The following is a 27,967-nucleotide window of genomic DNA, read 5'->3' on the forward strand; positions in this document are numbered from 1 at the left end:
GGAAGTTCTTTCTTCTGCAGGTGTTTTCCTACCACTAAAGGGGGATTAAAGCAGAAACTCTGACCACCTTTTGTGTTGTATTAGTAAAGCTTTCCTGCTGTGCTTTCCAAGTTGTCTAATGGACACACAATTCATCAGCTGGATGCCAAAGTTTCTATGACACTTGTATTACGGTATTAAATTGTTTTTGTTTCAAATGGTTTAGCTAAAATTAGTTCTTTGAGCAATTCTTAGAAGCAGTTATTCTTTGCAGCAGTTTACCGTTTACCAGGTCTTTAGATTCTTCTCTTTTTTTTTTTTTTTTTTATATTTAGTGTGGTATTCTCAGGGTAGATTTCTCTTCAAAGACATGGCTTGACTGCGGAAAATATCATGGTGTATGTCTGTGTTAAAATAACAGCTCATTTAAACTGTAATCACAGAGGGTGAAACTGTATTTGAACTACTAATGTACAGAGTAGCTACATGTGGTTTATAGGTCAAAGTATAATAGCGTGAGCATTTTTTGATTGGTACAAATTGTAACCACGGTTGTCAACTTGGCTCCAAGAATCCCACGCACTTGGGGAAAAATAATAATGTGGTTTTTAACGATGCCAAAGTACTTCAGGATATTGCTTCACCAAATATTAATTCTTCTGTGCAAGTTCCACTTTCCTCTTAGTGTTGCCCCCAATTAAAGCTTTAAGCACTTAACCTGTAGTTGTGAAAAAAGCAGTTTATGATGGGTGTAATCTTACTCCCAGAGGTCTAATTATCTCAGTTGGTTCCCAATTAATCCATGAAGTTGTTAGGTCTTCCTTTTAATTAGATCTGTTCTTCTTGAAGAACAGTTTTATTTTCCATATTTCACTTTATTATTTCTTTCACTGGAACCCTGCAGGGTGGGAATTCTACTTTGAAATGTTCTTATTTGTTTGATTGCTGGTTAATGAAGATGATGTTCTTTACCCACAGCTTGCATTAAAGTTCAGTTTGGAGATTGGAATGCCAGTCCTTTAAGCATGAAAATTAAATGTAAATATGTACCAAGTGAGAGAGTGAACACTTCCTTTGTTCTAAACCCATTATTTAAAGGTTTTTTATGTTAAGGCCCAATTATCTTTGGTCCAATCTCACAAAATTGAAATTGAGGTAATTCTAAACACATTCTGGATTATCACTTGATTAGGTTTTTGTGTTTTGTGGGTTTGAGTTGGGTTTTTTTTTGGTATTTCATTAATGCATATATTTAAGAGAATCCATATATGAGGAAGTTGGATATAAAGTCGTATGTTCCTTCTCACTTTCACCTGTGAAATCTTTTTATATAACAAGGATCTGCAGGCAAGAATAGAAGCTTCACAAAAACGTCCAGTAAGTGGAATATTATCTGAAGACTGTTGGGAATTTCACTTACTCCTCCACTCCTATGTCAGCTCTACGTGACAGAAAACTATATTGGTTTATCTGAGAGTGTCCTTTCCTCTGTTGTGTCTCAGTGATATTCCCTTGCTGTATTCCATCAAAAAATCAAACAGTTTACCCGCTGGAACTGTGACTCACTTCTAGGAAAAAACTGATCATCTGTGGTATTCTTATCTGTGGAATTTAACCAGCCAATGAAACTTTATTTGATATGTGTTACACAGTTTCACTGACTGAAATATTTTCTTCCTGTGATGCACAAGTTCTGTTTTCAAACCTGCAGCAGTTTAGTAAGTGTTTATCTTTGTATTAGTTTTACAGATAGTGAAACAACTGTCCATTCAGAATTCACTGTACCATTTAAGGATTACTTAATAACCAATTAGTATTCTTTATGGATAAATAGTAAAGTTCACGGATGAAAGCAATATTCAGTAAGACAGGAAAGAAAATAATAACCAAAATAATCATAATTGTTGTTCATAGATTACACTTGTCTCCATAAACATGCATTTTAACAAAATTAAATCAGTTGCATAAATGAGAATGGGAAATAATTGTTATAGAGGGAAGAGGCTTTGATATATTTTCTACGGTAATTGGTGGTAGTGTAGTGCAGTAGTGAAGTAGTCATCATTTTGTGTTTTTAGGAGGAAAAGTATATAAAAATACTGGGTTATCTTGTGCCTGGCTGTTAAGATGTCTTTTTCTTCTATCAGAAATTAAGGACTGTGAAAATAATTAACTTCCTCAGATTTCATTGCATCCCTTTACATCTCAAACTTTGCAGAGACCATTTGTCAGGTGGTCTCCATATAGAGAAGATAGTGGTATTTAAGTGACTAAAGAGAATAACAAGGAAGAGCCAATAAATGTACGTTGTCCTCTTCCTGATGTCTGAATATTAGTTAAAAAATGGAGGTCTGAAGGTTTGTTTCTGCTCTTTAGGTTTTGGGTAGGGCTATGACCAACGTTTTCCGTACGTGTACCTTTCAACTCTTTTGCTAGAGGATAATGTGGGCAGAAAAAACTTGGAATTCATAGTTTAAGAACTTACCTCACTGGTGTGTTTTTCTTTTGCAAGGATCAGTGTGATAAGCAGACAAGAGACACAAGTGGCTGGTCTTCTTAAGGGGCAATGTAGAAAAAGGTTGTAAGAGCTTCTCTGTTAATATTCCTCCCCTAACATAAAATAATTGGAAAAGTATATGTGGGTATGTTGTATCTTTGAAGATACTTGCTTACTTAAAGCAACTGTATGGATTTTAGTTTGAAATTCTTCAAATTTCAGTTCAGGAGTTTCATCTTTGTTCTCTTACCTTCATGTTCTTGTAACAGCTTGTAATTTTGTGACTTCCATAGAGATGGGAGTCATTCTAGCAATGTCTAGCTAAGTCTGTAAAGGAGGAAGTGACTTTAATACTGTTTTGAACAATCACCATAAAATATTATTTTAAAAAAATAAAACAAAAAAAACCCAAACCAAAAACGAATAAGTCCAGTGGCTAAACTTAGTATAAGTAATTTTTTGCTGATGTGATGTGCCATTCTGCTCTGTGCAAACATTGCTTTATTCTTAAAAACAAAACAAACAAACAAAAACGGAAAACCCAGCAAAACCTCCTAAGCCCTGCTCACATTCCTCATTCTGCTCATTCTGTTTTTAGTTTGTTTTTGGTTTTTTATTTTTTTTTTTCTAGAAGCAAGGCGTTAAAGTTTGCAATTTTACTCTTTCACCAAGTATGTAGACTACATGTAATATTATCAAGTAGGGTGACAAAACAGACCACTTTAGAGTGAAGCAACTGATGCTGAGGTCTTGACATCTATACCCTATGAATTTTTAGAAATTTTCTAGGTCTGGCTTATGTCTGGTTCAGTGCTGGATGGCCTGGAATTCAGGAGCTCATCTTACCATTCAGCTGAATTCACCAGAAAGCCAGTTTGTGCAGTTCCAGACCTCTCCATGCTGTAAACCAAGGTTCAGCCAGTGAACACAAGCTGTGTGTTCATTTCTAAAACTCACTCCTGATTCAAACCAAAATGCTCATGTAGGTGAACCCCTGGGTACGTGCAGGTTTTAATTGTTCTGAATATACTGTGGATTTCTGGCAGTCCAAAAACATTTAGTATGATTGAACTATTGGTACCACATTGTTAATTTTATTGACAGCTGTGTGTTACTTGATTTTCCTGCTAATGCATAATTAGTTGCACATTCTGCAACTAAAGTAACTTTTTAGTTTCTAAGGGGAATTTTTTAATAAACATTTTTTTAAAAAAAAGACCAAAAAATAAGGGGAAAAAATGCTTGTAGCCAGGTGGAACTGTGGCAGGAAATTTAATGTTGCTGTATCTACGTTTTAGGAATAAAAGTGTGATAACACACAGCATTGCTGTGAAATTGTATCTAAATTCTTAAGTGGAAATGGTAGAGAAATGTCCCAACATTTTTTCATGTTGAACTTCACATATTCTGGTGGCTGAAAAGTTAAATGTGCAACCATACTAACTGTCTGAACATCAGGTATAGGTGTATGACTATTCTACTCACCAACTGCCGAACCTGATGTAACATGAGCAGAAAGCTGGAGTTATAACGGAGATTGCTGATATTGGACCTTGCTCATGCCTAATCCACAGTCTTTTGACATTATGGAGAGGCCTTCCATCATTTTCATCTACCCTTATCTTAAACTTTCACCATGTTATCATGATCTCAGGTCTTCAGGCTAGCAGTGATGCAAATGTGTTTTAGTTAGTGCCATTAATGTGCGAAGCAGGTAGCACAGGGGATGAAACAGGACCAGCTGCTACACTTTGTCTCTACTAGATATACTATCTTAACTGATACCTATGAAACTGGAAATATTGGGAAAAAATTACTTTGAAAAAGCTTTGGAGTTTTCCGAGACAAATCATTGGATTCTGCTCCATACAAGCCTGGATGTAAAACTTGCCAGTAGATGGCATGACCCTGCCCCTCAGTTATCAGTGCTCCCTGAAGTAAATGAAAAGAGAAATCAAGTTCAGCCCCAGAGCGGCGATCCATGAAAGTTAAGTACACTTCAGGGACAATGTGGTAAAGCTGCAGTTGTGGCTGTTGGCAGGTAGATTAAAATGGAATGAAGAAAAGAGTAATTTTGTGTAACTAGAAGAATTTATACAAATATTTCAAAAAAAACAGGTGTTTAAAAATATTATTTTGTGTTGTAGGTTATTTCTATTAAGTGTGTGAAATTTTTAGGTTGATTTTTATTAAAATGGGGTTCCTAATTCTGAAGTCTAACCTCTGAAATTGCTCTGACAGACCTTTGTTCATTATGCAGTAATTAGAAAGGCACCATTAGCATCTATGCTGTGAACTTTTCAGTGTAGTTCAGGACACATGGTAGTATAGCCAATTAAAACAAAAACATTTAAGTGGGTAAGAAAACTATTAAAGTCAATTCATTAGACCTGCATATTTTGGGGTCAGTGGTACAGAACATGCACATCAAAGCAGAAAAAGCTTGAGTTGCTAATATGCCCCAAAGCACTGAAGTGAGCAGCACTGCAGATTGTGAATTTGAGAGGTAGGGCAGCCTTAGGGTACTGATTACATTGATGAGGATATGGTAATGACTTAAGCAGCTGTCAAGAGTTACAGAGACCAAAATCCACAAGGATGTGTGGCTAAGTAACAGATGCCTTTAAAACGGTCTGTTTTGTTACTGTTCAGTAACTTACGGCAAAACTTTAATGAGGTGACCTCCACAGTATTTTGTATGTAGATTATTTTTTTTCAGTTTTCAGAAGCCAGGTTTCTTATAGCAGTAGAGCTCAGATAGGTCTGATTTTAAGAGCTACCAATGCATGTGTCAAAGCAGAGAGCAGAAGGTGATCTGGAAGAATGCTGAATAGTAAATTAATTCAATCAATACAGGGCCTTTTCAATGCCTTATAGAAATCCAGCCAAGAGTAGATACCAGTGATCCTTTATGGTCTCTTTAAGGCCAGCGCTACACTTGGCAAATGTGCTCAGGTTGGTCTAATGTCCAGTCATATCGCAAATACTTCTGACAAACTGACCAAAGCCTGCAGACCGAGAACTGGCAATAGAAATACATTGGTCAACAACTTGAAAGAATCTAGTGACTTAAATCGTAATTTGTTTTCAGAGAAATTTGTTTTCTCTCACAAAAGTTAGCCATCTAAAACTTAGGTGCTAGGTCAAAACTAGTCATCCCAGGTCTATCTATGTTTGGGGTAGAAAAACAAGCATCTCAAGGGAGGGAATCATGTTCCCCGGGGCATCTAATTTCTGATGCTTGAATTATTCTCTGGAGGATCTTTCGCTTTTGTCTATAGGGTTGGTCTGGATGAGTAATTTAGATTGGATGTCTAACTTGTGGAAGGCTAAAACAACAGACAGTGGAAGAGGGGTTAAATAATGTGACTGTGACAAATTATCCAGCTAGTACAATTGCGTAACTATCTGCCCAAGTCCTATCCGTTTTTCTATATTCACATATTCCAGTACTTGCAGACCACTTATTAAGTGTATAGAGTCAACCGTCATTTTTCCCTGTGCTGTAGTTTGTACAAACGTTCCACCAATAAAACTGAATTGCGCTACTTGGACAGTATTGTCAGTAGCAGGGTGCAAAGTGCTATCGGACTCAGGAGAGGTGTGGGGAATCACTGACACCTGACCTCAGTTAAGCTTATATAAAGTGCTGAAAAGGCCTCATACTGATTATAATAATTCTTCAGGGATCACCATCCTTCCTCCTACAGCTCATGTGCAGCTCTTTTAATGAGCAGCTCAGTGATCTTGTCCACAGCGAGGGTAGAAGTGAAGACAGTTGAGAACCAATCAGCAATGTGATTAATCACTCTTAACATAAGAGCAGGGTACTGCTGACTGTTGGTATGCACTGTTTGATTTGAATGCATTTATCTGGGGAGGTGGAAGTCTCTCTTTATTCTGACTGGAGCAACCCTGCTGCTTCCAACAGCTGCTGAAATCAGGCATGTTTCATTGCTATTAATTCAATGCAAGAAATCATTATCATTATGCTGAGGTGCTGGACAGCTGTCATTCTTTCTTGTCTGAATTCTAAAGTCAAATTAAGATGACTCAAATGTTCCCAGTCAACTGAACTTTTACTAGGTAAATGATTTTGTCCTGGTCAGAGTTCAGTGCTGTCATTTTACCTTTCAAAATGAGCTAGGAGGTATTCAAACTAGTAAGACTCAAGAGTAAATTAAAAAGTGCATAGTTCTCCTTTACACCAGATGTGAATAACTCTCTCTGCTGATACCCTGTGTGATAAAAATCAAGGATTTGCGTATCATTCTTGCATCTCAAAATTACACTGCCTTTTCCCTGCTGTTTTTGTCAGAACATTATTAAGATTTTTCTTGCTTTGGCTCCCCATTGAAGATGATGGATGGTTACTTCCTTTTGCTGACAGCTAGCCAGTGCATAACCAATTGAGTATAGGACCAAGCCCCTTTCCATTTCAAAATCTTAGACTTATAACTGCGAAGGTGAGCACTAAATCTACCCAAAACTATTTACTATAGGCTGCCGTCCATCAACCTGGTATATGAGTGCCACCTAAGTGAAATATATAGCAGTAGAGAGCTGGTAGCTGAACTATAGCACTCTCCTTGTTTGAGATAATTAAAAACCCTACCATGCTTACCAAAGGTTTTTTGTCTGTGGAATGATTTGCTTTCCTCTCTTCCTACCGCCCCCCCTTCCCCCCCCGCATTTAATAAGATAGAGATTTTCAGTGTTAGCCTTTCACTATACAAATGGAAGTTTTCTTTGGACAATAATTTTGTAGAACTTAAAACTGTTCAAATTCTACAAATTAATGAAATAAAGATCCTCAAGCTTTATATTTGAGTTCTTCTAAGAACATCTTTCATAGCCACCCAGTTTCCAAGTGGTATTTTGGATTCATACCTACCATTATAATCCGAATGTACCTCTTACAAGGAAGGAATTATGATGACATTATGTGGTTTTGTTTTATAGTGTTTTTTTTCTGTTGTCATGAAACAGTGAATTAAAGTAATAGAGTTTTTATGATAATTCATGCAAATATTACTTTGGATCAAAGAGGATAGATCTCTAAATTGCTAACCTTTTATTGCTATTTTGACATGATTTTGTACAGCTTGGAAGCTTATGCTTTGTTTTCTGAAAAATCAGAAGCTATAAGGTGATTATTATTGTTGTTGGTTTTCTTTTTTAAAATAGATGCTGTTAATCTAAGTTATCATACTTAAATTCCATACTTAGATTCCATACAGGTGGAATCTGTACTTGCAACTGATTAGAGACTATTGCTGAGGTGACTGCTTTGTATGTCATCAGGCTACATGCAAAAACCTGTTCTGCCTTCTGCTTTTGACACTATGTAGCAAATGGGAATATTTGTTTTATGCAGATATTTGTTTTTTATTTGTAATTTCAATTCTTGAATTGTTGTCGTAAACCTTTTCCTTCATGTGGTATTAGTCATCTGATCAATACAGAATCCACAAAATTTTGACTGTTTCAGGTAGATTTGTTTAACCAGTTATGTGTAGGCTGATTGAAAGGGTTTTTTTATGATTTTACGTTCTCCCCCCTCTTTATTAAACAGTGATAGTGAGACATCTATGCAGAAAAGTAGGATAAATAAAACACTATACAAATTTAAATATTTTTTTTACATTCTTCAAAGAGAAAGTTAAGCAGCCCAGTTATCCTGAATACCATAAACAGAAAAGTGAATATAAACATTTATCAATGTGTATCTCAAGATTTATGTATATATGTTTTGCCTCCAATATTTACTTGCCTGCAACACTTATTCGTTGCTACTGTTTCTCACATATCCCACGTCCATTCTCTACTGTGTCTCTAGCCGTTCAAGGTGTTTTGTTTGCTGCTCTTGTAGTTTAAGAACAGTAAGTAATATGAAATGTTAATGAAGTACTTAGTAACCATAATAGAATACCTGCTTGTACTTTGATTGACAGATCATTATATGAAATAAAGAAGTCTCAATCAATAAATTCCCAGCCATTTGTCTAGCATAAGTAAAGACAGACTATTAATGCTTCCAATATTTCTTAGAATACCAGCCAGATGGAGACTAGTAAGTACCTTGTACACAAAAATATGACATATTATGGAATGTTGGCCTGTTGGCATGAAAACTTGAGCATGCTCCATTTAAGCACTGCTGAAATAAACTGATTCAGAAAATGAAGATCATAAATAGCAATTATTTTGGAGATTACTGTTGGTATCCATCAGTGACCAATACCAAGAATAGACCATTAAAAGAAAGTTGTTGTTCTAAGGGCAAATAATCTGTGCCACATGAGAAAACCAAACTGTTTTCATAAAACCTATCCCGTAACGTGTGTATCGTAATTCTGCTTAGAAGAGGTGCTTAACTGAGATGGCTAAGCTAAAATTACATGTCCAGGATAGCATTCTCATGATTAGGAAGTTAGATTTCATTTCTAGAGGTAAGCTTGGAGCCTTGGTCTCCTTCTTAATTCTGTCAGAGTGTATGGCTGAGTTCACAGTTCCATGAATCTCCCTGTTCCTCATTTTCCTTGAAGATTGCTGACTTGATCATAGTCAAGCCACATTACTGAACAGTGTGTGGCACTTCGGACAGCTAATGAGCTTTGGCTGAAGTATGAATTGCGTTCTCATCTCAGATTACATCACAAGAATAACATTTAACATCTGGTAAAAATTAGATTCCCAAATCTGAATGTAGTTTTCAAGTAATTTAATTTTACCAGCTCTGGAAATTGTTTCTTGTCACTTAATTTTCAGAATTATGCTCAAATAGGAGCTGTTTAATATATTTTAAACCATGATTTTATATAATCATCTACATCTGAATTTTAGAGACTATTGTAAATGCTTACTACCTGATCTTGAAAATGTTGTCTTTTAATTTGGCAAATTACAAATGATAATAAGAACAACCTCTTTCTACTTGAGTATATATATTCTGAAAGATTCTTATAAACAGTTATTAGAGAAGGATTAGTATTTTTTTCTTTTTTTGCTTGTTTGTTATCAAGGTAGTCTTTTGAAAGTAGTAACCTTAGTTGGGTGAGTTTTCCTAAATTTGCTGGGGGAGGTTTCATCTAGTTTGTGATAGCTGTATGGTGACTCCCAAATTACTTGCATGCATTAAGTCAACCCAATAATTTCTTATTCTTTGTGTTCAGATTTGATTTGACAAATATTACCTCTTGACATCTTGAAGTTTGTCAATAACTCTTTGTATGCTGGAATGTACAACATGCTTAAGAACTGCAACTATTTAATGATGCTTCATTAATTTCAGTGGCATGCTGGGAGGCATATTTTCAAAATGACATACTGATATCACTGTTCTGGGAATACATCATGTTTTGCAACAATTACACAATCCATAGGGCAATAAATCAGTTAACTATATTCCTCTAGGCCCAGAAAATGAGCTAAATCGCTGTTTCAGAAACAACTTTTCCCAAGCTCATTTAAAATGAGAAGCATTGGAAAGGAAACATTAGTGCTGGATTAAATTGAAAGGCCAAGTGAGGTATATATAGGTACAATAGAAGGGCATCATGGGGACTGTGAGCAGGTTTCTTACTGTCACAGTATACAGCTAGGGATAATGAGAATAACAAAAATGTGCTGTAAATAACCTATAACTATGGAGAAAACTGAATAAGAAAATAAAATAGGTACTTATGTTCTCTGCATTTTAAACAAGATGATGGCTCTGCAGTTTTCTTCCAGCTGTGGGAATAGGGGAAAAAAAGAAAAAGAATAAAGCTTTCTGGCCAATAATTCTTTTAACTCCTGATGTGCTGCTGTCCATAAAGATATTCTAAGTTTGTATGCATTTAAAGGTTTTGATCTCTGAAATACTGTAACGTTCTGCGAAAAAAAGTGAGTACCAAGAATACCTCATTCAGGAATTATTCCTTGATTATTCATACAAACATACACACACATATATATTTATTATGCACATGTGTGTTCGTATGTAATTCTATAACTTTTTTGCTATTTTACCTCCCACTTTCATTTAACTCTGCTTAATGTAAAATGACACAGCAGAATTACCAGGTAGTCAAAAAAAGAAAAAAAAGTCACTTAAATACGAGACATTATAACTTCGTAACGATCTCTAGTGTGGGATATGCTGTAAAGTAGAATAATTATGTGCTACTTGTGAATGAATTGCTGGTCTTTTATTCATTGCGGGATGTGTGTGTAAGCATATATATAGCTCTCTATATATAGATATAGATGTGAAGATATATAAACACGCATAAAGATCTTGCTCAAGTTCATTAAGGCTGACATCTTTAGAAAGTCATACATGAAACACATTTGTGCACCCACGCACAAATACAGAAAATCTCTAACTTTTTATTAAACCAATGATAGGGACACTCTAACTAATTTAGTATCTTGAAGGCAAGAAAATTATATCATATGCAGAAAATATGTCAGGGGCCTGCTTCATTTTTATTGTTATGTAAACAAAGAGATTTTTAAGTTAAAGCAGCTTCATAGTTTTGAAATGAGATCTGTAGAATTGTCCACGATATTTAAAATACAGGAAAATACTGGAGCGTAAGGAACTGCAAATCATATAAATAAAGTGCATATTTCCGGTCTAGTGGGCTGATAGTGGAAATTGGGAAACATATCTGCAAAAACATTGACAATTTGCTGCAGTTCTAGAGGCTGGGTAAACTGCAAATATTTCTTCCAAAATAAGATACAGAGACAGATTTGGGAAGAACAACAATGTCAACATTTCAGTGTTTAGTTGGACTGAAGGAAACCATGAACGTGACAGAATCACCAAAGTACCTGTGCTTCCAAATTTACTGCATTTACTGACACAATGAGAAATCCATTTTATCTGTTGCTAATTTAACTCTTGGGAAGAACTGATTAATATATTTCAATAAGTCCTTTTCATATGTAAAGATACACCTCCCAGCACTGATAACTAGTCCCTAGAGTTATTCATCCTTTCATGGGTATGTCAGAACTGCAGTCAAAGGGATGACTCCTGCAGACGTACTCAACCGAACTTTCAATTCATTCACTCCGTACTGGGTGTGATAAGACCTACATAATCTTGCAAGGTAGTTGTTTGTGCTAGATTCCCTGTTACCACAGTATGTGAGTCTGCTAGATATAATTAGTAAAGTACAGCTGTGAGCTGCATTGCTATGAAATCCCGTGCACACAGCACATGCAAATCGCAATAACACCTTTGGTTGAAGAATACACATACATGTCTCCCCAAAATTGCACGTATGGAATACATGTAAACACGTCCACAATAATATGATGCCATAGAACCATAGAATGGTTTGGGTTGGAAGGGACCGTAGAGGTCATCTAGTCCAACCATCTGCAGTGGGCAGGGACGTCTTCGACTAGATCTGGTTGCTCAAAGCCCCATCCAACCTGTCCTTGAATTTTTTCAGGGATGGGGCCTCCACAGCCTCTCTGGGCAACCTGTTCCAGCATTCCAGATTATTTTTTCTCTTTTCCTATACATTCTGCCCTTTTCTTAATGCAAAATTGATTCATAATCTTAAATTAACCTATGTGGAAAACATTATTAAATTAAATATATACATAAAAGTACCTGTGTTCCAGGAATTTCTATCAGTTAATGTCAAAAAACATTAAATATTTTCTTGTATGTGAAACAGTGCATATATTGGAGCCTTTTACTGATTGGCACACTTCAGTAATTAAAAGTGTTACTGCTATACTGTACTTAATACAATCAAGACCTGAGTCATTGTAGGTTGTCCTTTGTGTCAATCTGCAATAATAACCCAGACTGCAGTACATGTAGAAGTGCATTTTCTTTTTCTAATCTAACCTTTGAGGGAAATGCTGCCACTGGAGGTTTTCTGTACAAAGATTGGGTTGACAGAGCGTGCATTTGATTTCTGATATTAGATAATTGAAGGGATGAGGCTCAATTGGTGACAATCCAGAGTAGAAAGTTGAAAAGAGTTCACTGCAGGCGAGCTATAAGAATGATCAGATGTCTAAAGAAAATATAATCCATGAGGAAAGCTGTGAAGAATGGCAGTTGTTCAATCTAGACAATACCAAACTTCTGTGCCCATAACAAATAGAGTAAAATCAGCAAGGGAGACTTAGATGAGACACTAGGAATTATCTTGTAACAGTAAGGATGCCTAAGCACCGGGTTAGAGGTTTGAGGAAGGTTTTGAAAACTTCACTGATGAGAGTTTTTGAAATTAGACTGACAGCAGGTAGCATAGAAACAAGTGTAGTTGTTTTTATAGAGGGGGAAAGGGATAGAAAATGTGATCTTTTCAACTCTGTAATAGCCTTTTTCTTCTCTGATTGCATACTCTGAGTCTCCTCAGGATCACTTTCAGTATTCTGAACTAAGTAAAATTTACAGTGATTTCTTTGTTAGAAGGAGAAATGGTGGTGGTTTTTTTTTTTTTTGGTGTTTTTACAATAAATAAATTTTCTATATATGTGTCTGTTGTCACCTCATGTCATTTGCAAATGGGAGACAGGTGAAAATTGTTACTCTTAAAAATTATTTTGGAGAAGTGTATAAAATAAGTGGTTCTCTGTCCTAATTAAGTTTTCATTTTTAAAAATATCCCATAAGCAAGTAGCTGTATTCTGCCTTCTGTTGTCCTTTCCTTACTGATCTTTCTTATAGTTCGAAGAGACATGTTTTGATTTGTTTTCTTGTACTTTTATTTTTTCCTCAGGGTACATGGTAATGAAGTGTATATGAAAATAAATGTTTGGGCATTTGAACTGATTATCTATGAAAACAATCTGAAGATGTGACTGAAATTTTATTGGTACTTTGAAAAACAACACATGAAAATAATGATGTTTTGCAGCAAATTCCTCAGAAATTCCTCATGGAATGAGCTGACTTAACAGTGTGAATGGTTCAGTTGGATCTGAACTGTTGAACGATATGGTACATCTAGGATGAGAAATATCCAGCAGCAGGATAGCTGCTTTTCTCTTTCCTGTCCTTAAAATGATCCCTAACCAAAATGCTGTGGGAAGAAATATGGTTTATATGTAGTGGGTATTAGAACCAGCCTACAGCTGAATCAGAAAGAATTAATTTAAATAGGGAGGCTAGGATGGAGTTCTTGGGACCTGAGTTAGATATTGGGAGATTGAAGGGCTAGACATGGAAGGAAAGACTGTAAGTAATGGTTTGACAATGCAGGTTACAAATTTTGGAACTTAAAACTTACTGATTTTTTTAAATGTGATTTTATGTTATGCAGACTTCCTTTTACTGATGTCTGCATTTTTCGTAGTCAAATAATGTTCTGCATTAATGTGGCATGTCTGTTCTGATTTGGTTTTAAGGGAGCTATTCTAGGGATTTAAATCAAGAAGTGAAATTGCTCCTGTGCTGTGTGCAAGTTTGTAAATGATTAGTAAATAATATAACTATTTCATTCAGTTAATTGCCACAGGTATGAATTTGTACAATTGCAGAGACAGAAAAATACTCAAGCAATCGAAACGTAGCAGATAATTATTTTTCCAGAGAGGTAGTTTATGTCTGAACAGCAAGAAAGTAGATAGAGGAAACTTGTCAAGACACAGAGGGAAAACTGTCCCAAGTGGCTGAGTGATCACAGAAGACACTCTCTACAAAAATAATGAGATTGTGTGAAAGGATAGAGATACACCTCAGTTGGTGGAAAGATGATAGATAATCAGAAAATATAATTTGAGCCAGCTGGCAACTAAGCACCACGCAGCCGCTTGCTCGCTCCCCCACCCCCGGTGGGATGGGGCAGTGAATCAGAAGGGTAAAAGTGAGAAAACTTGTAGGTAGAGATAAGAACAGTTTAATAGTCAAAGCAAAAGCTACACACGCAAGCAAAGCAAAACAAGGAATTCATTCACTACTTCCTATCAGCAGGCAGGTGTTCAGCCATCATCAGGAAAGCAGGGCTCCATCACACAAAATGGTTACTTGGGAAAAAAGAAACACCATCTCTCCAAACATCCCGTGCATTCTTCTTCTTCCCCCTCAGATTTATATACTGAGCATGACATCATAAGGTATGGAATATCCCTTTGGACAGTTGGGGTCAGCTGTCCCGGCTGTGTCCCCTCCCAGCTTCTTGTGCACCCCCAGCCCATTCGCTGGTGGGGTGGGGTGAGGAGCAGAAAAAGGCTTGAACTCTGCGTAAGCACTCCTCAGCAGTTAGGAAAACATCCTTGTACTATCGACGCTGTTTCCAGCAAAAATCCGAAACACAGAACTGTATCAGCTGCTAGGACGACAATTAATTCTGACCCAGCCAAAACCAGCACAACTGGTTTCAAGGAATTGCCTTTTTACTTATACCTTTCTACCTTAAAAATTAAGGCTGTTATTTATATATATCATATATATGATATATAAATAATAAATTCATCTAATGCTTTTTTAGTGTGCAAAGTTTTAACCTCAATTTAAATAATCTTGCAGCTTATGTAAGTTAAACTGTATTTCTCTGTCTCACAGAGAAGATTGGCCTATTAATAGTGTCCTTTTCAACATATGGTATTATATTCTGTCAGTACTTAAACAGGACATGGTTCTTTTTTTATCCTGAATCCCACTTGTACTTCTAAACTGATGATGCAGCGTTATCAGCATTAATTTTGTTACAGAAATCTTGCCAGATCTTTCTCATTGCCTAATGATTATCTGTGCTGTAGCTTGTATTCTATCAGTTTCCCAGAATTCAGTGTTCTTTTAACCTTATAGAGTGATTTATTTTTTGCACTCAGCAGGCTCTGAATATTCATTTTTTTTTATATCACAGAATTGTATTTTCACATGCATCTGTTTTTGCCATTTTTAAAGGAGTAGAAAGATGTGCAGTCACTTCTAGACTGTGGTCTTTTTGCAGAAATCCTCCTCATCCTATCATCGGAAGGATGGTAAGTGTCTCTAAACAACTTGGAATCCATGATTTTTACATTTACCTGGCTTCTTTTAAACAAAAATGTAAAAGTAAGAATTTATAAAACAAACAAACAGAAATCTTCCCTACCTCTTGAGCTAATGGTATCTTTACAACATTAAGGAAATTATACTTCCTCAAAAACATTCATCCTATTTCTGAATCATCCCCAGCTTGCTAGAACTGACAGGCCAATAAACGATTAAGTTAAAGGCCTATGGCTCACTTTTATATAATTCTGATGAAGGTTTATATAAAATGCATAAGCGTGCTGATGGAAAAAGATCATATAGCCTACACAAGCAAATGCTTATAAATTAGTATTGAGCTAATTAAGTTGTATATGGTAGTGTCTGTCCAGTATGTCATGGGATAAAGACTGAATACAAATTCATTCATTTACTAGTACACGGGGAAATAGAAGAGCCTAGATATGATTTTTTCCTTTTTTCTTTTTTTTTTTTTCCCTGTAAACGGGATCAAAAAATTTTTCTACAGATGATCAGGAACTAAGGCAGAGGACTTCTTAAAATATTTGAGCCAACAGGCGAAAAGAATCTTGGGCTCTTCCATTGTTTTTAAAGAAGCAGATCACAGAATGACAGAATGGCAGGTGTTGGAAGGGACCTCTGGAGATCATCTTGTCTAACGCCCCTGCTTGAGCAGGCACACCTAGAGCAGGGGGCACAGGAATGTGTCCAGGTGGCTTTTGAGTATCTCCAGGGAAGGAGACTCCACAGCCTCCCTGGGCAGCCTGTGCCGCTGCTCTGTTACCCTCACAGGAAAGATGTTTTTTCTCATATTTAAGTGGAACTTCCTGTGTTCCAACTTGTGCCCGTTGACCCTTGTCCCATCACTGGGCACCACTGAAGAGTCCGGCCACATCCTCTTGACACCCACCTTTCAGATATTTATAAGTATTGACAAGATCCCCCCTCAGCCTTCTCTTCTCCAGGCTGAACAAATCCAGGTGTCTCAGCCTTTCCTCATAAGGCAGATGCTCCAGTCCCCTGATCATCCTTGTAGCTCTCAGCTGGACTTGCTCAAGCAGTTCCCTGTCCTTCTTTGTCCTTCCCTGTCCCTTTGGGGGGCCCAAAACTGGACACAGTACTCCAGAGGGGGAGGATAACCTCCTGCAACCTGCTGGCCACACTCCTTTTTATGCATACCAGGATACCGTTGGCCTTCTTGGCCACAAGGGCACATTGCTGGCTCAGGGTCAGCTTGTTGTCCACCAGCACTCCCAGGTCCTTCTCAACAGGGGCACTTTCCATTAGGTCAGCCCCCACCCTGTACTGGTGCATGGGGTTGTTCCTCCCCAGGGGCAGGACCTTGCACTTGCTTTTCTTGAGTTTCATGAGGTTCCCCTTGGCCCAGCTCTCCCGCCTGTCCAACGTGATAGGCTGAAATGAAAATTCGGTGTTGGAAGAATTTAAGTACTTGGTAATAGAACATTAAGTGTTTTGGTGGGAAAAGACAACTGATAAGATAAGCTTGCAGTTGTAATGAATGATATGATTATGCCATGTATTAGAATTCAGTTTGCCAAATAGAAAGTTCTTCATATTTTTCCATCAAGGGAGGTGCTGGTCTGAGCAGGAAGATGTGCTTATTTTGGCTGAGAAGGGGTTAATTCTTTTCACTGTAGTGCCTGTGGTGGTCAGGGACCTTTCCAGCTTCCCGCGCTCTGCCACGTGGGCAGGGGGCCGGGAGGGGCGGGGCCACGGCCGGGGCAGCTGACCCCGACTGGCCAATGGGCTGTTCATTCCATGCCATGTGACGCCATGACCAGTACATTAATGGGGCAGTTGGCGCATGGGGGGCAGTTGCGGCTCGGACTGGCGGCGTTGGGTCGGCGGGTGGCGATCGGCTGCGTCACGTGCTGTTTGTTTCAGTGGTTCATTCCCCCTTCCCCCCATCTCCCTGCCCCAGGTTTTGCGCCTCTCATTGTTTTCCTTTCCATTGCATTTTTGTTATTGTTGTTTTATTTTAGTTATTAAACTGTTCTTATCCCAACCCACGAGCGTTACCCTTCTGATTCTCTCCCCCGTCCCACCAGTGGGGGAGCGAGCGAGCGGCTGTGTGGGGCTCAGTTGCCGGCTAAACCACAACAGAAGAGTAGCTGAAGTAAATGTCTAACATTCTTATTCTGTTATAGACGTTTAATGGAGTTTAATTGGAGTTATGACTCGCTAAAATTAATCAACCTAGTGTGTCTAGTAAAAGCTGAGGGAATCAAAACAAGTCATGCCTTTGATACAGTATTGTTATGACAAGTTCACCAATACAAGGTTAGCAGTAGCTTTACTGCACTGCAGTGTTCACTTTTCTACTGACTAATATTTATGCAAGGTTATATGCATTGTAGTTTCTGATATATATGAGACTCAGAAGTGTAAATAGTGTGGCTTTTTTGGAGGTGAGTAATACAGTCTTAACCTATGCTTTTGGAAAGTAAAAAATACAGAGAATCTCAAAGGTGTGATCTTTGCAATTTATAAGAATACTGTCCCTGTGGTTAAAATCTCTGTGGAACTTGCTCTGGTTTCTTCCTGAAGATGAGAAGTAATCTTACTCCATCAAAATACTTTAACATATTGCTCACAATGGAGGTAGGATATGAATTCATGACTACAGGAATCAACAGTCATTTATAATAAATCTACCATTAGTATTTGGCCCTTCCAGATATTAAGAAAATCCTCCAAAACTCTTAATCCCAAATCAGCTGAAGGCAAATGAACAGCAACAGTGATTTTAGTGAGCTTCTCTTGCACCCCTAATACACCACATTACAAATTGAAACCCTATTCTGTTGCATTTTAAAGCAGTTCAGTATCTTTGGTACACCATTCTGGAAAATGTTTTTGTTCCTTAGAAGCTAAAGACATTTTTAAGCCCTTTTTGTCCTTTACAGTGGTGCACTCAAATTGTAAATGTGATTTCTGGTCTGCATCAAAAATATTACAGATTTTTCCTTATATGCCCGCTGGGCTCTTGGACACAAACTATCAGGATTATAAGAGTCTACTAAAGGACATAGGCAAGCACAGAAGAAAAAAGAAAAATAGTAATACAAAAGAACATCAAAAACTATGGTGATCCAAGCTGTAAAGAACTCTTGAAATAAAATCAACTTTTATTACTTTAAGACTTCAATGCATCTAATGCAATGACAGTATCTTATTCTTTTCAGTTGTTGAGATGAGCAAATTATAATTTTGGTGATGTGAGTAAGGAATTGATTCATATTAATCAAGAAAGTACTTTCATCAGGGGTGCTCTGTGGTAGGAATTATGTGTTTTTGTAGAGAAAAGCAGGTTTTTTAACTTTTACATAGCCATTTTTCCTAATTTTTTCTCTGCTTTCACTATTTCTTTTATTTTAAAACTATAGGAACATTGCAGATAAATTTAATATAACTCTGGAAGCACGAGGAAAACACAGTAACAGACATTTTCTCACACTTCTCTCACTTAAGATGTTGAATGTTAATGTCCTTTTTTGTTTTTAGAATTAACCCATGTACAGTATTTGTCCTTCTCAGTTTCCAGCTGTCAGTACAACTATGAGATTTGAGACTCTTCCATCCTAAAGTACATCTTAAAATAGCTTGGCTGTTTGATATAGATCATAGCAAAACAAACAAATTTAAGTCCTAGAAATGAATGGAAGTTGGCATGAATCTATCAGCTGTTGACAGATCAGGATTAGGTGGCTGACTTTTAAAAAGGATTTGTTCTTTTCATCACACCTATTCCTAGTTTTCAGGTTATATTGCTGGTAGATTACGTTTCTGAGTTGTTGTGATGTTTCAAAAGCATGAAATATAAAATCTCTACTACATATTTAATATACTTTATTGTTGTCTTTTACCAGCTTGTAATTCAGAACACTTCCTGTTAATGGAAAAGAGCTATCTACATCTATTTAATTTTATTTCATTGTTTGATTGCTTTTTTGGTTTGTCTGGGTATTTAGCTGAATGTTGTCTCGCGTTGACTCTTCTGTGGAATGTAAAAAGCTCGGAACTGTGTTTAAAACTGTTACTTGTGCAAAGCAATTGTAGAATTACAAATATACACAAATATCCTAAATCTGGGGAATTCTAGAAAGTTTTACTCTTTTATTTGATGTAAGTGAATTATGTAAGCCTCTTATATTGTATGTAATTTAAATAGATACTCAGTTTTAAACATGCCAATTTCCTTTGGACAAACAAGCTTCCACATCCATTTAGGATCAAAGATGTATGGAAAAGAGAAGTATATAACTTTAAGAGCTGAGAGGACATACAGTACTGAGATAGAAATTAACTTACTCCAGAGATAAAGAAGAAACAACTGAATAATGTGGAGGCCTCTATTTCTAAATATTGGAGAAGGTATTTCAGAATGATTTTAGGAGACTACACTACCTTGGACTGAAAATATCCTAAAAGAGAGTAGGTGGTTTGAGACAGAGCGGTAAAGAGTGTTTTAAGGACAGTTTAATTTTTAAAAACACCTGAAAATTTATTAAAATATCCTGATTAAGAAGTGCATAAAAAGCTTCTCTTCTATTGTATTTTCCCCCTTGCATCTTCATCATAATGACATTTAAAGCCTCATTATGTTTTTAAAGTGAAAAACTTTGTCTTAAGATATATGAGCATGACAGAATGATGCTGTATGACTTTCCTTTGAAGTTCTGAAAAAATTCTTCTCATCACATTGTGTGACAATTTCTTAATGAGAAGATGTTGGTGGAGTGGAAGCTCAGTGATTTTCTGCATGAGTGGCAAGGGTCTCCTTTGAGTTAAAAAGACTGTGAAAGCAAACTGTAATGTCCATATTGATCTATACATTATCTATATCTGCCTTTATTACATTTGCTCATTTTGCCATAATATATTTGTGACTAAATTACTTGATGAAGTATCAGGAAGACCTAAAAGTGTTTTACTGCTTAGTAAAGAAAACCAAAACAAAAACACAAAAACCGGTCCAAAACCTTATTTTAACAATTTAAGCTTTAATAGTGTAAAAGGAAACTCACATGGGTAAAAAGAATGAATATGACAAACATAACATGTAAAAAACCTGCCTTAGCATAATACAGAGTTTACTTAGTAACAGATTATAAAATTATATGTTGTTCAAATGAGGTCTTATCACCACTAAATTATTTATATTTCAGTTTGAAAAGTAAATAAATGCTAAAGGCCTCATATTTTTTTCTGGCTTCTAAAAAGACAAATATAATTTCTTGCTGTCAAAAGCTCTATCATTTATGAACTAGATTTTAGACTAGTTTGTTTTAAATTAAATTGCTTAATATATTTTATACAAAATCCGGAGACTCGTGAAGGAAAATAATCAGTTATTGTTTCCTTGGAAAAATGCAGTTTTATATTTAAAAATATTTTTAAAATCATTCAGGACTAAACTCTTCCCATTTACCTTTGTGGTAACTCTCTTGAAGACAGCACAAAACTGTAGATGCTGGAGGCAGAGTGTATCATGATGGGTAGATGTTGATACTAGCACTTGACACAGCGTTGGGCCCTTCATGAACAAATACTGTATCCCTCTTCTGCCAAACCACCCTATTAGTGAAATGTGCTGAACTGCTCTATCTGAGCAGCATTTCTGTGAGGTTCTGGCACTTGCCAGTCCCTGTCTGTTTGATTACCCTCCGACTCTTTGCTTTGTGAAGTTAGGTATACCTGTGCAAAGTGGCTGAAGTAGTCTCAGGAGCAGATCTTCTGCTCACACAATTGTCACAGTGCTATTGACTTCACAGAAGCTATGATAACAGTCGCTGCCTTATTTGACTGCTGTCTTATTTGAGTGGATAATCAGATTTAGCAGTGATTTACATTGTCTTTGCAGGAGTGTAAATGATTACTCAAGGTAAAACAGCACAGAGAATCAAGTCTGACTTCTTAAGAAGGCTACACTGAAGAGAGACTTTTTTGATACACATGGTGGAATTCAATACCTAAATAAATGTTCTTTCAGTCTACATGCTTTCTAATTAGGGTTTTTCAGAGTTACTCTTTTATAAACAATTTTTTTTAATGGTCACACGTGATGAAAATCTGCAACAGGAGGAAAATTTTCATGGTGCAGTATCTTTTCCAAAATATCTACTCATTACATGAGGCTTCAATTTGTATTAATTAAAAGTTACTTCCTGGGTGGTCAAAGATACAAGGTGAAAATTTTGTTAAGAAATTTTGTGCTACAGCTAAACACCCTAGTGTTTTATTGCCAATTTTCACATTTTAACTGCAGTTTTTCATTGCTTTGGTGGACTGTGAAATTATTGTTTGCTCCTACAAAACAAGGTAATACACAGTAGTCTGTTAAATGGAGACCTTTTTTCTGAGTTCCTATGTCAAAGTTCAGTGTTTATGCTGTTTACATTTAAAAATAGTCTTATTTCTACTCTGCAACAAAAGCAATGCATAGATGTCATCCTTTCACCACTTATGTCACTCTGGTTGAAGTGCATTCCCTCTGGTGTTAACCTGGTTGAATAATGAATGAGTCTAGCCCATGGTCTCAGAATACACTCATTAACCAGAAGATCCCCTCTAAAGGACCAAATCAAACAACAAAAAAATAGAAGTCCAATAAGGTAAACTACAAAGAAGCTTGTTTTAGAGTTTACACCTCTGCCTGCAGGCTAACAATTTTCTACAAAGATTGGCTTTTAAAATCCTAGTAAACCTTCCAAACTCTGTGTTGGTTCTTAGCCTATGTTTTTTCCTTTGGAGGGCTGTGGAACTAGTTTTGTGATGTGGTTTAAATCAAAAGTTGTTAAAGATAAAGGGGACATTATAAAAGGAAAGCAAAGAAAACAAAAGCAAAGAGAAAAGAAACCTACCAACCCAATACATTACTAACTGACCTTGTATTAGCTTCCCTCTGTCAAAGAGGAGATATTATTTCTCTAGAAATTGGTTGCCTCTGATTAGCCTGGGTAGGAATTGTCTCACCCAACTCAGTTGTCTAAGAATTGTCAAACTGTAGATTGGATATCTAGCTCCTCCTATGGTAAGTGGAAAGAAATTGACACCAAATGATTAATACCCTTCAAAAACAGATGTCTGAGAGGGGTGGGAGTTTTCTGGAAGAAGTCATTGGACTGGATAAAAAAGGAGCCTGTATATATAGTTGAGGCTTAGACGACTAATCTTAGATGCGTAAGGCTGAAATGCTCGGACGGCAATTAGCTTTAATAAGTCCCTTTCTGCATATACAGTATCTCATACTTAATATATTTATCTAGTACTTGGTATTAGAACTCAACATCATTACACAGTTGGGTTACAGGACTAATTCACAAAAGTATTTAAGAATACCTAATGGAGGGGACATCAAGTATATTTCCTTTCTTCCCTAAAGTAACTCTAAAAAGTTTGCCACCTTATCTCATGTTCAGAATTTCAAAGGAAATTTTGCTTTCTCCTTCCTTATCAATGTGTGTGGGGTGTGTGTTTTGGGTGTTTTCATCTTTGTTAAGGTGTTTTTTGTTTGTTTTCTTTTATCTGTATCTAGTATTCTTGGAAATATACTTACATTGGGAATATCTGTTTTCTGATTCATTTGATCACAGAAATATTCAGATCTTTCATATCAGTTTTCCCTGTTAGAAAGTATAAGTAATGGATTTGAGTGCCTTTGCCCCATAGAACTTTGAATACTGCCAGGATAAAAATATTTAACACTGTAGAAAGTACTCGTAGTCTTTTCTAAGGAAAGCTTGAAAAACCACATGTTTGAAGGTGAAGGAAAGCTTGAGACACAAACTTCATAAAGGTAGTATGCTGTTACATCCTAATTGTTAATTAAGATCAATACAATGTTATGCTGCATTTTGTTTGTGGTATTAGGCTACCTGTTACAGTTAGTAAAAAGAAACAGCTTTTGGATACCTGGGCCTCTTCTTGATCCAATTATGTATGGTACCAATGCAGCTATTTGTGAAAACAGTTAACTCAAAGTACAATACTTAAGCCTTCTGGAATTAATTTTGTCTTCAATTACCTGTGCTCATACAGTTTTAGGTGTGTTTTATTGTTAAAACTAAAACAAACACATTTTGCAGACGTGATGTATTCTGCAAAAGTGGAACTTAGAATAAAATTAAAGACATTGCCAAGGATGTAAGCCATGTCTTCTGTTAGAAGAATTGCTATAATGTCATATGAGTGATACACCTACGTTTCATTTCATTGTTGTTATGGGATAGCCTTGGCTAGGGGACAAAATCCCACCCAGCTGCTCAGCCACTACTTCTGTGGGGGACAGGATGAGAAAATCATCTGAGAAAACCGATAGGTTGAGATAAAGACAGGCAGGTTTCTTGCCAGTTACTGACTTATGAAAGGTTTAATTTCTTGCCAGTTGAAGAGGATTTGGGTAGTAAGAAACAAAACCAAATATTAAAATCACACCTTTCCTCCCTCTTTACTCATGCCAAACTTCACTCTTGGCTCCTCTACCTTTCCCCACCACCACCCCGCTAAGCAGCACAGGGTAATGGGGAATGAGAGGTTGTGGTCAGTCCCTAACAGCTTCTCTCTGCTGCTCCTTCCTCCTCACACTTCCTCTCCTCCAGCATGACTGCTCCTCATGGGCTGCAGTTCCTTTAGGATAAATCTGCTCCAGCATGGGTTTTTCCACTGGCTGCAGGGGATTCTCTGCTCCAGTGCCTGGAGCATCTCTCCCCCTTCCTTCTCTCAGCTTGGTGTTCATAGGCCTGTTTTTCCCACCACGACACACACTCTCTTGTCCAGTGTTCTGCCCTTTCTCTAATACATTTTTCCCCAAGGCACCACCAGCTGGCCGATAGTCTCAGCTGTGCTCTGTGGTGGGTCCATTTGGAGGCAGCCGGAACTGGCTGTGACTGGCATGAGGCAGCCCTCTACTACCAAAAACTTGCAATTGACACCCAGTACAACTCTCCACAGAAAAAATAATGCCATGCATAACAACTTTAAGTTTTGAGAACGTTCGGAGTGAACATTTCCATGAGATTTCCTTGGAGTAGCAAGGGGACCCTTCCTGGCAAGAACGAAGATTTGAGGGTGAGGTTGAAACCAAGGCAGTACAAATTTCCGAGGGCATTTGCAGTATGAATTTAGTACTGTTGAATTCTCAGGCTAACAAAGCCTTTTCATCAAATATCCTTTTCATCAAAAAGATGGGAATTTAGGAGAGAGAGAAGGCTGTAAAGCATTTTCAAGAAGTTTTGCAATAATATGTGGTTTTTTTCTGTTTTAGATAGTTATCTCTTTATGCAAAGAATGAAAGTGTCTGATCCCAGTAAGTAATTTTTCACTCCATTGCTAGAAGAAACGTTGAAGTAATTGCAGTGTCAGTAATAGTCAATGAGCATTTGTAACTGCAAGTTGACTACTACACAGAACCAATATTTAGAACAACACCCTTATTTGCCTGATCATATTTTTAAGAAATTTAGTCCCTCAGTCTCATGTAAAGACTCTGTAAAAATAGCTTCAATTAATGTATTCTCCCTCCCCCCCCCAAAAAAAAAAAAAAAAAAAAAATCCAAAAAGGAACAGTAGTACAATGACTGTATAAATGGGGGAAATGGCATAATTTACATTCATTAACCTGACTGGGATTTGACAGTTAATTGTAGCCCTCTTAACTGTTATCTTTTACAGGAAGAAATTTTCAATTTGCACAATTCATGAGATTGTGTTACTGTATTGCAGAGTATTCATTTTCCTTTTTTTACACTTCATGTTATAAAAGGGTTGTTTGTGAATATAATAGTCAGAGAAGAAGCCACCTCTTGTTATTCATCTTAAGGACAAAAGAAAAGAAATCTCCTTGCCATGGCCTGTCCCTCTGAAAGCAAGACTAGCCTAATCATGTACATTTAAGGTGGGTGACTCATGCAGTTGGGATTTATGATGGTACATCCTAAAAGCATAAGTCTTTACCAAAATGACTTGGTCAAGATTATGATGAAGGTAATGACACAATTAGACCTGGTATTAACATCATTAGTGATAACATCTTAGAAAGGGTTTTATTGTTGATGGTGTAGGAAACTTTTGTCTAAATCTTAAAATATCTCCATGTTGCAAGACTATGTAATTAAGGCAGTGACCAAACATAGTCCTTGTAAAGTATAAATTGTATTTAAATGCAGATTATTCTCCAAGTTTTGTGGAGTTTTTTAATTCTTCATTTGTGCTAGTTGTTTCAGATGGACAGCCTGATGAATTGAAAAAACGATAGAGTGAGACATGGTAAACAATCAAGGTATTTTCTCTTTCCTAGCTAACCTTTCTGAAATCATGCTTGATCTTCAGAAACAAAATGAAAAGTGTTCTCTTCCATTAATATTGAGAAAATATTTCCCTTGGTGTACAAGAAGTAGTGATAGATTTAAATAACATTGTGCATAGAAGAATTCTCTGTGGGAAGCTTTTATTTCTTCTTGCAAGTAGCTAGTATATTATCTCCTGAATAAGTATAATAGCTAAGTAAGTAATCCATACACATGCACAGCATTTTAAGAAGGTATGAGCTAGTCCACTCACAGAACAGAAAGAGTACACTTGGGGCCCAGATTCATGTCACTTAATATGAGGCACTTAACTGAGACAGCTGAAACACGAGCACAGGTGCTCCAAGTTTCAGTGGTCAGAGTGTGACCGAGATCCGAATTGACTTATTGAGATACCTACTTGTCATTACTGACTATCCAGGAAGCCTAGGAGGACAAACCTGGGTATTTTTAAAGGCTCAGCTTAGATGTTGTCTGTTCCAGTGGTTTTTGGCTTCTGCTAACAATGGCAGGAATAGAATGAACTATGATTTTTCTTTTCCCCATACCATCTGATATTGTCAACATAACAACAAAAGTAACAATAACTGTGTTCAAGTTATCTCAGGGAAGCGAGCCTGAGAGCTGTGTCTCTAAAACCACTTTAGTTAAAGGTCAATGTTCATTAGTGTGGAGTCAACAGCACTCTGATAAACCTCTTAGTTTAAACTAAATGACAGAATAAGAGCTAGTAGTACACTAGTGAGCATTATAATAAAACATGATGCATTGCATTTATAAAAATAAAACCAACAGACTCTGTAAAACTGGGTAATGCTTGCATTTGATATATTACAAGTGGAGTTTTATTCCCATTTCTGCTTGCAGTCTCATATGCAACATTTCTGTTGCTTAAATTGTATAATTAACGAACACTGGATTTGCTTAAGATAAAAACGTGAAACCCGGGTGGATAAAGGTCAGGAAATGCACAGCTCACAATAGCCTATGAAAGGGTAGTTAGTTTGGAGAGGGGGAAGAGGCAGTGCGTGGTACATTTTCTCAGTTCTGTAGGAATGTACGACTGACTTGCCAAGTGCAGGCTATTTGGCAGATCTACTCCAGCAACAGTTTAAAGCAAGAAAGGAACTAACCTCAGGAAGAATAAAGCAAATGTTCTCTACACTGGAAAAAGTATTAATTTAAACTAAGGGTGAGCAGAGGCCAACGTTTTTTCTAATCTGCATGCTAGCCTTTTTTCTACAGTTATTGGGATCTGAACCCCAGATCAAAAATAACTTTTAGACTGAAACCAGCCAGCATTTACTCTAGCTAATCAGCATGACAACGTTTTCTTGAATTGCTTTACTAATAATCTAAAAGCACAGCCGTCGCTTTTGGAGGATGAACATGGAATAGGAATGAAAAAAAAGCAGATGCTGAGAAATAAAAAAGACCAGACCAGTCTGAAGTTAAAATTAGTTCTGGATTTCCAGTTAGGACAGCTCAAGTTTTATTCCTGCTTTCATACTTCAAAACTATAATTGGTTAAACAATAAAATTCCAATTAATAAGTGAAGGTTTTTTTTATCATGGCTCCTGTTCTGTAACCCATGAAGGAGATTATAATGAAAAAAAATAGTTGTTTCATGAGCTGGAAAGGGATCATGAAAGTGGGGGCTAAGCTACAGGTGTAAAGATAAAATAAAGCTGTTGCTTTGGTACTTTGGATCAAATCTCACACATACCTGGCTGTTCATAAGCAGAGTGCCTATTCCAATCCTGAAATACTTAATAACAAAAAAAAGATTGCAGTCAACTTTCTGTAATAACTTCAGACATTTAAAACCAGAAACTCATGTAGAACTCTACAGATTTTTGTTTACATTTCATCAACATAATATTTTTTACTTGCAAAATTGATTATGGTTTTGATTATTTGTGTGTCCAGGTTTCCATAACTGCTGACAGTAGAAGGGACTTGTATGTTTCATTCAAATAGTACATTTATTTGAAATAACAGTTTTACGTTTCACAGTATTATGTTTTCACCCAAGAAGGTGAAAATTTCCCCATGAATCTTCTTTAGCTTTTAGGGAATTCCTACAAATCTTTATTGTATAGTTTTGGTTGATCCCATTTGAGTTCTTTCACCAGCTATGCTGTACTGAGGACTTTGGAATCCTGTTCATTTTAGACACTTAATCTCATATTTTCACTTCT

At 36.7% G+C, this 27,967-nt stretch overlaps 1 protein-coding gene across 2 annotated transcripts in view; it reads left to right on the top strand.

Moving 5' to 3' along the window:
• Window positions 1-27,967, top strand: part of PCDH9 (protocadherin 9) — a 699,593-nt gene that overhangs the window by 359,731 nt on the left and 311,895 nt on the right. The window lies entirely within an intron of this gene.

This window comes from Phalacrocorax carbo, chromosome 1 (assembly GCF_963921805.1).
Source record: "Phalacrocorax carbo chromosome 1, bPhaCar2.1, whole genome shotgun sequence".
NCBI lineage: Eukaryota > Metazoa > Chordata > Aves > Suliformes > Phalacrocoracidae > Phalacrocorax > Phalacrocorax carbo.